We start from the raw sequence: 10996 nt of genomic DNA, 5'->3' as shown, positions 1-10996 counted from the left end.
AGATGAAGGGCCCAGCGGAGCGGTGCAGAGACGGTGGTGCCCTGTTCAGTGGTTCTTGACTTGAAGGGCCCAGCGGAGCGGTGCAGAGACGGCGGTGCCCAGCGGAGCGGTGCTTGAGATGAAGGGCCCAGCGGAGCGGTGCTTGAGATAAAGGGCCCAGCGGAGCGGTGCAGAGACGGTGGTGCCCTGTTCAGCGGTTCTTGACTTGAAGGGCCCTGTTCAGCGGTGCTTGACTTGAAGGGCCCTGTTCAGCGGTGCTGGACTTGAAGGGCCCTGTTCAGCGGTGCTTGACTTGAAGGGCCCTGTTCAGCGGTGCTTGGCTTGAAGGGCCCTGTTCAGCGGTTCTTGAGACGGCGGTGCCCTGTTCAGCGGTTCTTGACTTGAAGGGCCCTGTTCAGCGGTCTTGAGAAGGCGGTGCCCTGTTCAGCGGTTCTTGACTTGAAGGGCCCTGTTCAGCGGTGCTTGGCTTGAAGGGCCCTGTTCAGCGGTTCTTGAGACGGCGGTGCCCTGTTCAGCGGTTCTTGACTTGAAGGGCCCTGTTCAGCGGTCTTGAGACGGCGGTGCCCTGTTCAGCGGTGCTTGGCTTGAAGGGCCCTGTTAAGCGGTTCTTGAGACGGCGGTGCCCTGTTCAGCGGTTCTTGACTTGAAGGGCCCTGTTCAGCGGTCTTGAGACGGCGGTGCCCTGTTCAGCAGTGCTTGGCTTGAAGGGCCCTGTTCAGCGGTTCTTGAGACGGCGGTGCCCTGTTCAGCGGTTCTTGACTTGAAGGGCCCTGTTCAGCGGTCTTGAGATGGCGGTGCCCTGTTCAGCGGTTCTTGACTTGAAGGGCCCTGTTCAGCAGTCTTGAGACAGCGGTGCCCTGTTCAGCGGTTCTTGACTTGAAGGGCCCTGTTCAGCGGTGCTTGGCTTGAAGGGCCCTGTTCAGCGGTTCTTGAGATGGCGGTGCCATGTTCAGCGGTTCTTGACACGAAGGGCCCTGTTCAGCAGTGCTTGACATGTGTGTCCAGGTCACCAGATCCGGCCATTACATGGATTTCACTCGCCACCTGACATGTGGCTGCCAGGCCCTTCGTGCACATCTGTCTTCTCGCTTGCGGGCCCTCCTGTGCTGCCGTCCCGGGCCCGTGGGTGTCCTCCTGCACACCTGGAATGGGGCTGGTGGGGCCCTCCTGGGCAGCTCGCCTGCTGCCGGACTTGTCGGGCGTGCTGCCCTTGCCACCCTTCCCTGCTCGTCTGTGGCCCTTTCCTCCCTTTGGCGGTGTGCCAGGTGGCACCCCACTCCCTGACGGGGCCAGGGTAGTGCTTTTGGAGCCTGCTGTCTTTGGCCTCTCGTGCCGGGCACTGGCTTTCTTGGCTTTTTTTTCAGGGGGTGGGCTGGCCGTCTCTTTACTCCTAGCCGAAGTAGCTGGCCTTGAAGGTGGTGGACTCCAAAATCCTTGGACTATTGTCTTTGTAGGTCCAGGTTTTGTGGTGGCTGAGATGCTGGTTGGAGTCTGTAAAGAAATGGCTCCCTGTTGCAGGTACCCCCCACTTTTTGCCTGATACTGATGCTGACTTGACTGAGAAGTGTGCTGGGACCCTGCTAACCAGGCCCCAGCACCAGTGTTCTTTCACCTAAAATGTACCATTGTTTCCACAATTGGCACAACCCTGGCACCTAGGTAAGTCCCTTGTAACTGGTACCCCTGGTACCAAGGGCCCTGATGCCAGGGAAGGTCTCTAAGGGCTGCAGCATGTCTTATGCCACCCTAGGGACCCCTCACTCAGCACAGACACACTGCTTGCCAGCTTGTGTGTGCTGGTGGGGAGAAAATGACTAAGTTGACATGGCACTCCCCTCAGGGTGCCATGCAAACCTCACACTGCCTGTGGCATAGGTAAGTCACCCCTCTAGCAGGCCTTACAGCCCTAAGGCAGGGTGCACTATACCACAGGTGAGGGCATATGTGCATGAGCACTATGCCCCTACAGTATCTAAGCAAAACCTTAGACATTGTAAGTGCAGGGTAGCCATAAGAGTATATGGTCTGGGAGTCTGTCAAAAATGAACTCCACAGCTCCATAATGGCTACACTGAATACTGGGGAGTTTAGTACCAAACTTCTCAGAATAATAAACCCACACTGATGCCAGTGTTGGATTTATTAAAAAATGCACACAGAGGGCATCTTAGAGAGGCCCCCTGTATTTTACCCAATTGTTCAGTGCAGGACTGACTTGTCTCTGCCAGCCTGCTGCTGAGAGACGAGTTTCTGACCCCATGCGGTGAGAGCCTTTGTGCTCTCTGAGGACAGAAACAAAGCCTGCTCTGGGTGGAGGTGCTTCACACCTCCCCCCTGCAGGAACTGTAACACCTAGCAGTGAGCTTCAAAGGCTCAAGCTTCGTGTTACAATGCCCCAGGGCACTCCAGCTAGTGGAGATGCCCGCCCCCTGGACACAGCCCCCACTTTTGGCGGCAAGTCCAGGGGAGATAATGAGAAAAACAAGGAGGAGTCACTGGCCAGTCAGGACAGCCCCTAAGGTGCCCTGAGCTGAAGTGACTCTAACTTTTAGAAATCCTCCATCTTGCAGATGGAGGATTCCCCCAATAGGGATAGGAATGTGACCCCCTCCCCTTGGGAGGAGGCACAAAGAGGGTGTACCCACCCTCAGGGCTAGTAGCCATTGGCTACTGCCCTCCCAGGCCTAAACACACCCCTAAATTCAGTATTTAGGGGCTCCCCTGAACCTAAGAATTTAGATTCCTGCAACTTACCAAAGAAGAAGACTGCTGAGCTGAAAACCCCTGCAGAAGAAGAAAGAAGACACCAACTGCTTTGGCCCCAGTCCTACCGGCCTGTCTCCTGCCTTCTAAAGAAACCTGCTCCAGTGACGCTTTCTCAAGGACCAGCGACCTCTGAATCCTCAGAGGACTGCCCTGCTTCAAGAGGAACAAGAAACTCCAGAGGACAGCGGACCTGCTCCAAAAAGACTGCAACTTTGTTTCAGAGGAGCAGATTTAAAGACCCCTGCAATCCCCGCAAGAAGCGTGAGACTTGCAACACTGCACCCGGCGACCCCGACTCGACTGGTGGAGAACCAACACCTCAGGGAGGACCCTCCGGCGACTCCGAGACTGTGAGTAACCAAAGTTGTCCCCCCTGAGCCCCCACAGTGACGCCTGCAGAGGGAATCCCCAGGCTCCCCCTGACCGCGACTGCCTGACTCTAAAATCCCGACGGCTGGAAAAGACCCTGCACCCGCAGCCCCCAGTACCTGAAGGATCGGAACTTCAGTGCAGGAGTGACCCCCAGGAGGCCCTCTCCCTTGCCCAGGTGGTGGCTACCCCGAGGAGCCCCCCCCTTGCCTGCCTGCATCGCTGAAGAGACCCCTTGATCTCCCATTGATTTACATTGGAAACCCGACGCGTGTTTGCACACTGCACCCGGCCGCCCCAGTGCCACTGAGGGTGTACTTTTTGTGTGAGCTTGTGTCCCCCCTGGTGCCCTACAAAACCCCCCTGGTCTGCCCTCCGAAGACGCGGGTACTTACCTGCTGGCAGACTGGAACTGGGGCACTCCCTTCTCTCCATTGAAGCCTATGCGTTTTGGGCACCACTTTGAACTCTGCACCTGACCGGCCCTGAGCTGCTGGTGTGGTGACTTTGGGGTTGCTCTTAACCCCCAACAGTGGGCTACCTTGGACCCCAATCTTAACCCCGTAGGTGGTTTACTTACCTGCAAAACCTAACAATACTTTACCTCCCCCAGGAACTGTGAAAATTGCAGTGTCCACTTTTAAAACAGTTATTTGTGTTTTATGTGAAAAGTATATATGCTACTGTAATTATTCAAAGTCCCTAAAGTACTTACCTGCAATACCTTTCAAATGAGATATTACATGTAGAATTTGAACCTGTGGTTCTTAAAATAAACTAAGAAAATATATTTTTCTATAACAAAACCTATTGGCCTGGAATTGTCTCTGAGTGTGTGTTCCTCATTTATTGCCTGTGTGTATGTACAAAAAATGCTTAACACTACTCCTTTGATAAGCCTACTGCTCGACCACATTACCACAAAATAGAGCATTGGTATTATCTCTTTTTGCCACTATCTTACCTCTAAGGGGAACCCTTGGACTCTGTGCATAGTATTCCTTACTTTGAAATAGTGCATACAGAGCCAACTTCCTACAGAGTCTTATGAGATGGAGGGGGTGGGTCAGTTGTTGGAAAGAGGTCAAGGTTGGAAAGGAAAATCAATTTAGAAAGACAGGGACGAGTAGTTGTAGTGGGTATGGGAGTGGAGGAAGAGGATGTGGTTGTAGGAAAGTGAAGTCTGGTGTCTTTGGGTGCAGGTACTTGTGCTGGAGGCTGTCGTGAGGTGGATGGCTGTTGGGTGGGTGACTGACTGCGTTTGTGTGGTTTGGAAGAGGGGGTGACAGACTGGGAGAGGACACAGGGGACGTGTAAATGGTAGTGGGGGTGGTGACTGCATGTGTGCGGAGTGTTCTGGTGGGTGTGCTGGTGATGGACGTAGTGGCTGAAGATGTTGTGCATGCAAGTGTGAGTGGAGACGTCACAGGGAGGGAGGAGGGAGACGAGGAGGAGGGGGACACAGAGGAGGCAGTGGCTGTTGGCATGTCTGCATGTGGATGTTGCTTGTGTGAATGCTTGTGTGATGTGTGGTGCTTATGTCTGGATGAGCTTCCCTTGGGTGTTGAGGTGTGTGCAGGCTGGTCTGTAGGGGTGTCTGGGATAGGCAGAGGTACAGGGGAGTGGGACTGGGTTGAGGAAGTTGGAGGAGGGAGGCAGGAGACAGGGACAATGGCTGCCGTGAGTGCTGAGGCCAGAGCATTGAACGATCGCTGATGGGCAGCCTGACCCGAATGAATGCCCTCCAGGTATGCATTACTCCGGTGAACCTCCCTTTCTACACCCTGGATGGCATTCAAAAGGGTAGACTGCCCAACAATGAGCGTCCTCAGGAGGTCAATGACCTCCTCACTGAGGGCAGCAGGGGTAAGTGGGGCAGGGCCTGAGGTGCCTTGGGCGAAGGAGATGCCCACCTTCCTGGGTGAGCGGGCACGGGGCGAAGGCTGAGGGGCTGCTAGGGGGGCAGAGCTGGTGCGCTGGGTGGCGGCTGTACCTGTTGTTGCGGTGGGCATGGATGTTGCCGCCACCACAAGGGAGCTCCCTTCCGAGGACGTGTCTGTGTCGCTGGTGTCACCACGTGTCCCCGCTGTGGAGCTCCCCTTGCCCTCCGTCTCACTGGTGAAATCCGAGTCAGTTGCATGACCCTCCATGGCCATGTGAGATGCAGCTCCCTCGTCCTCCGATGCCACTTCTCCTCCGCCTGATGATGCTAATGCACACATGAACAGGAAGACCACCAAAAAAGGGGGGGGAGGTGGAGAAACAAAGACACGTTGAGGGCATGCATTGGCGACACCGTTGGCGGAGAGGACAGACACAGAAGCCCCCTGCACTACGCCGCGCACTTGGGGTACACTACTCAATCCGTGGGGCATGGCCTACAAGCCTATGGATGACAACTCCACACATAGGTGACACAGGGCCATGAATAGCTGTACTAGGCAACCTACAGAGGTGGGGGGCGGGGGCACAGGGCCATGCATAACGGAGGGGCCTAGCCTACAGAAATCGCCCTGGCCTAGGGATACCCACAGCCCTCCTCCCCCACCCAGACACCTCCAATGTGCGCAAAATCAGCAGAATGTGCTTGCACTCACCCCCTTGTGTCTGCTGTGATGTCCTCACGCGCCCATCCAAATCGGGGTAGGCCACCGCCAGGATCCCGGACATCAGGGGGGTCAAGGTACGACTGGCACCCCTCCTACGTTGGGAGGCCATCCCCAGCAGAGCCTCCGCGGTCTTCCTGCTCCCGCGGCGGATGTCCTCCCACCTCTTCCGGCAGTGGGTGCCCCGTCTGTTGTGGACCGCCAGGGTCCGGACGTCTTTGGCGATGGCACGCCAAATGTCGATTTTCTGATGGGCGCTGAACTATGTGACATGTACAGGGGGAGAAAATAAAAAATCATCACCTTCTGCATGCTCGATGTGAGTGGCCCCCCATCCCCACCCTTGCCATGTGGCACATGCTCTCATCTGTCGTTTGATGCATGCCTCATTCGCTTCCCTCCCCACCATCTTTCATTCACCCCACTCAACCCAGGCATTGGCCACAAAGCATGGTCCCAGTGTACTTACCTGTTGGTCTGGAGGACCATAGAGTAGCGCATACTGGGGGAGGACCCCATCCACGAGTTTCTCCAATTCTTCAGAAGTGAAGGCAGGGGCCATTTCCCCAGTCGCAGCAGCCATTGTCTCTTCCAGACCGAGGTCACAGCAGCACTTGCAGTATAGGTCCTCTCCTGTGGATGATCAGGTATCGAGTGATTAAGCAGATAGAAAATGGCGGTCACGCCCACGGCGGGGCGTACCGCGACCGCCGGCGCACATCGTCATTGGCTCCTGAAACCCATAGGGTTCAATGTTAACCAATGCAGCTTTGCGCCGCGGTCTTCGACCGCCTACCGCCCCGGTGTGCCACGCCAGCGCATTGACCTCACATCCCACTGTCGCACTTCACAGGTCAGGCAGCCGCCATTTCAAGGGCCCCCATATCTTAATTTCTACTGCGTCACACATTCCTAGGCCTTGCATCAACACTCAGTCAAGCCATTCTATGCATTGAGAATCGTGTACTGTGCAAGCTGTGGGAACGTACCTGTGGGTTGATTGACTCTGTGCTCCATGTTGTCCTTCCTAGGCACCGTCCGCTGGGACTTGCGAGGAGATGGAGGAATCTTCCTGTGTACAGACCGCTGGTGGACCTGTCGACAATGGAAGAAAGACATGTCATACTGACATACAGGCTTGACAGAGCCACTATACAGGAACTGAGTGCCCAGCTGGAGCCAGACCTGATGTCACCCATCCGCCAACCCACAGGGATCCCCCCTCTAGTGCAGGTTCTGTCAGTACTCCATTTTTTGGCAAGTGGGTCATTTCAAACAACAGTGGCCATTTCATCAGGGATGTCTCAGCCTATGTTTTCCAAGGTGTTGTCCAGAGTGTTGTCTGGCCTGCTGAAATACATGCGGAGCTACATTGTTTTCCCTGAGGTGGGCGATTTGGCTACAGTGAAGGGTGATTTCTATGCGCTTGGACATATTCCCAACATCATTGGTGCAATTGATGGGACACATGTTGTTTTGGTCCCCCCCAGCACGAGTGAACAGGTGTACAGGAACAGAAAAAGTTATCATTCCATGAATGTCCAGGTGGTCTGTTTGGCTGACCAGTACATCTCCCATGTAAATGCCAAGTTCCCTGGGTCAGTGCATGATGCGTGCATCATGCGAAATAGCAGCATCCCTTACGTTATGGAACTACTTCAGAGACACCGTGTGTGGCTAATTGGTGACTCTGGTTACCCCAACCTGTCATGGCTACTGACCCCAGTGAGGAATCCCAGGACAAGGGCAGAGGAACGGTACAATGAGGCCCATGGGCGTACTAAGAGGGTGATCGAGCGGACCTTCAGCCTCCTGAAGGCCAGGTTTAGGTGCCTCCATATGACAAGTGGATCCCTAATGTACTCACCAAAGAAGGTGTGCCATATCATCGTGGCCTGCTGTATGCTTCACAACCTGGCTTTGCGACGCCAGGTGCCTTTCCTGCAGGAGGATGGTCCAGATGGTGGTGTTGTGGCAGCTGTGGAGCCTGCGGAGAGTGAAGAGGAGTAAGACGAAGAGGACGACACAGACAACAGGGACACAGTAATACAGCAGTATTTTCAATGACATACAGGTAAGAATCAACACCGGCATTTTACATTTACTTAAAGTCTCCTGCCTCTCTACTGTCTGAGTTTCCCCCCAGTGTATGTTAACTGAGTTGTGACTTTCCCTTCCAATTTCAGAGATGTGGGCCCCACTGCGTGACATCTGCTTTATTTCCCCATGGACTACAGCTGTGTGACAGTGGTATGTTGTCATCACAATGCAACTGAACATTTTGGCACGGTTATGTGTAATACATTTGTTCAAAAATACAGGCAGACTCCAGATTATTTTTGTGCAATAAGTGTGTTTATTAAAGTGCTCAATTTTGGGTAATGGTTGCAATTCGGTGATGGGTGATGGTGGAGGAATGTCCATGGCAGAGTCCAGATTTTCAGTCTCACAGGTGCATTGTCCATATGCCTGTGGAAGGTGGAGCAGGGGCAGTTTAAGGTTGGACAGGGTGACAATGTGGGACAGTGGGATGACAATCAGGGGGTATCCTTTCCTGGCGGGGGTCTTGGTATCCTACTCTGTCTTCTTCCTAGATCTCAGGCCCCGCTTGCGGGGTGGTTCTCCTTCTGCAGGGGGTGGGGTTCTGGTGGCCTGTTGTTCTTGTGTCTGGGCCTCCTGTCCACTAGCTCCGGCGGAGGTGGTAGCCTGTTCTTGGTCCATGCTAGTGACAGGGGCCCTTTGTGGTGCCACATGGTCCCGCAATGTGCTGACAATCTGATTGAGAGCCACAACGATGGTGCCCATTGCGGAACTGATGTTTCTGAGTTCTTCCCTGAACCCCATAAACTGTTCCTCCTGCAGTACCTGGATCTCCTGGAACCTGGCCAGGACCGTCGCCATCGTCTCCTGGGAGTGGTGGTATGCTCCCATGATGGAGGATAGGGCCTCGTGGAGAGTGGGTTCCCTGGGCCTGTCCCCCCCTGTCGCACAGTAGCCCTCCCAGTTCCCCTGTTTCCCTGGGCCTCTGTCCCCTGGACTGTGTGCCCACTACCACTGCCCCCAGGTCCCTGTTGTTGTTGGGGTGGTGGGTTAACCTGGGTGCCCTGTAGTGGTGGACACACCGCTGATTGACGTGTCCTGGAGACAGAGGCATGGGCCCTCTGGGTGGGTGCTGTGCTGGTGTTTCCAGAGGGGGGTAGGTCTGCTGTGGCCTGTGGCTGTCTGAGGGGAACCGACTGTCCCGAGGTCCCCGATGGGCTGGGCTGGTCATCTGGGTCCAGGGAGACAGAGCTGCTGTCATCACTGTGGGCCTCTTCTGGGGGTGGAATGGACATTTCTGGACCCTCCTGGGCGGTGTCGTGGCGTTCGGGTCCTGCAGGGGTGTAAGAGTATGGTTATTGCTTCTGTGTTTGCCATAGCGTGCAATGGGTGGGTGCCCGTGTACCCCAGTGCTGGCATTCCCTTGTGGGGGCTGTTGTGACGGTGGTTTGGGGGGGGATGGGTATGTGCAGTGGGCATGCTTAGGTGATGGGTGTCCATGGTTTGTGGTCGCATGCAGGGCTTGGTGTTGGGATCGGTGGGTTGTGATGGTGAGACATTAGCAAGGAGGATGTGTGATGGGGGTGGGGGTATGATTTGGCATGCCGGTGGGTGGGGGGGATGAAGTAGTTGAGATTAGACTTACCAGAGTCCATTCCTCCGCCTACTCCTGCGAGGCCCTCAGGATGCAGGATCGCCAAGACCTGTTCCTCCCATGTTGTAAATTCTGGGGGTTGAGGTGGGGGTCCGCCGCCAGTCTTCTGCACCGCGATGTTGTGTCTGGATACCATGGAACGCACCTTCCCCCATAGGTCGTTCCACCACTTCCTGATGTCGTCCCGATTTCGTGGATGCTGACCCACAGCGTTGACCCTGTCCACTATTCTTTGCCATAGCTCCATCTTCCTGGCAATGGTGGTGTGCTGCACCTGTGTCCCGAAGAGCTGGGGCTCTACCCAAACTATTTCCTCCACCAAGACCCTGAGTTCAGTGTCTGAAAACCTGTGGTGTCTTTGGGGTGCCATGGGGTGGTGTGGATGAGGTGTGGGGTGGTGTTTGTGGTGATGAGTGTGGTGAGTGTGGTGGTGTGTGGTGTTTTGTGCGTGGATGTTGTGTGGGTGATGGTGTAATGTGCCTGTGAATGCTCTGTACTAGCTGGTGGTGTCTCTCTCTGGCCTTAGTCAATAAATGGTGGTCATAGGGGTTTGTGGGTGATGTGGGTGTGTGTTTTATATTGTGTTGGGTGTGTGGGAGTGGTGTTTGTATGTGTATCAGGTGTGTGTATTTCAAAATGTCCAATGTGGCCGTGTTTTGGAGCTGTGTACCGCCAATGGAATACCGTGGTTGAAAGACCGCCGCGTGGATTCGTGGGTTGGAATGGAATGGGCGTATTTCTGTTGGCGTGACGGTGGAGGTTTGGTCATCGCCAGTTTTTCGCTGGCCGTTGGTGTGGCGGACTTTTGTGGATGGCGGGTTTTTGGCGGTTTGCCTGTTGCGGCTCAGAATGACCGTGGCGGTTTCCCACGCCCGCGGCGGTGTTATGGCGGTCTTCTAACCGGCAGTAAGTGCCTTTTACCGCCGAGGTCAGAATGACCCCCTGTGGCTTTGCACGCCCCAGGATGGTACAGTGGGCAGACCACCCACTGTAGAGACTTGAGAGACTGTGGCTTTGCACTCCCCAGGATACATCAATGGGCATGGAGCCCCCTCGTGGATCTGGCGTGGTGCTGTCATCCGGCTGAGGTGCCCCCCCTTCCCTTCCCCCTGAGGTGCCTGTTGTATTTCTATCTGATGCCCCAGCAGTGTTCTCTCCGTTTTGCTCAGGTATCGTGTGTGGGCCTCGCCCATGCATTTTGGGCCCAGTGGTCCATGGACATTAATTGGTGCATATCTGCACTACTAATCGTGATGTATATTTTGTTGGATGTATATATATATATATGTATATATTTGCTTCCTGTATTTTGATATATTACAATGGTTCCACTCATTTCATTTTGTCTTTGCATTCTTCTGGGGGGTTTGGGGGTTGTTACTGTAATGTTTGGATATGCATTGGTGTGTGTGTTGTAGTGGGTGAGGGTCAGGGTGGGGGTGTTGCGTGTGTGTGTCCCTGACTTTTGCCTCCCCCCTCCCCTATGTCGTAGGTGCAGTACTCACCGTTGTCTTCGGCGCCAGCGTTGCTGATGATCGTACAGGAGCAGGAAGACTATTGC

This window comes from Pleurodeles waltl, chromosome 11 (genome assembly GCF_031143425.1).
Source record: "Pleurodeles waltl isolate 20211129_DDA chromosome 11, aPleWal1.hap1.20221129, whole genome shotgun sequence".
In the NCBI taxonomy this organism is placed as follows: domain Eukaryota; kingdom Metazoa; phylum Chordata; class Amphibia; order Caudata; family Salamandridae; genus Pleurodeles; species Pleurodeles waltl.
The sequence above is the reverse complement of the archived record's forward strand: the minus strand, read 5'-3'. Positions refer to the sequence as shown.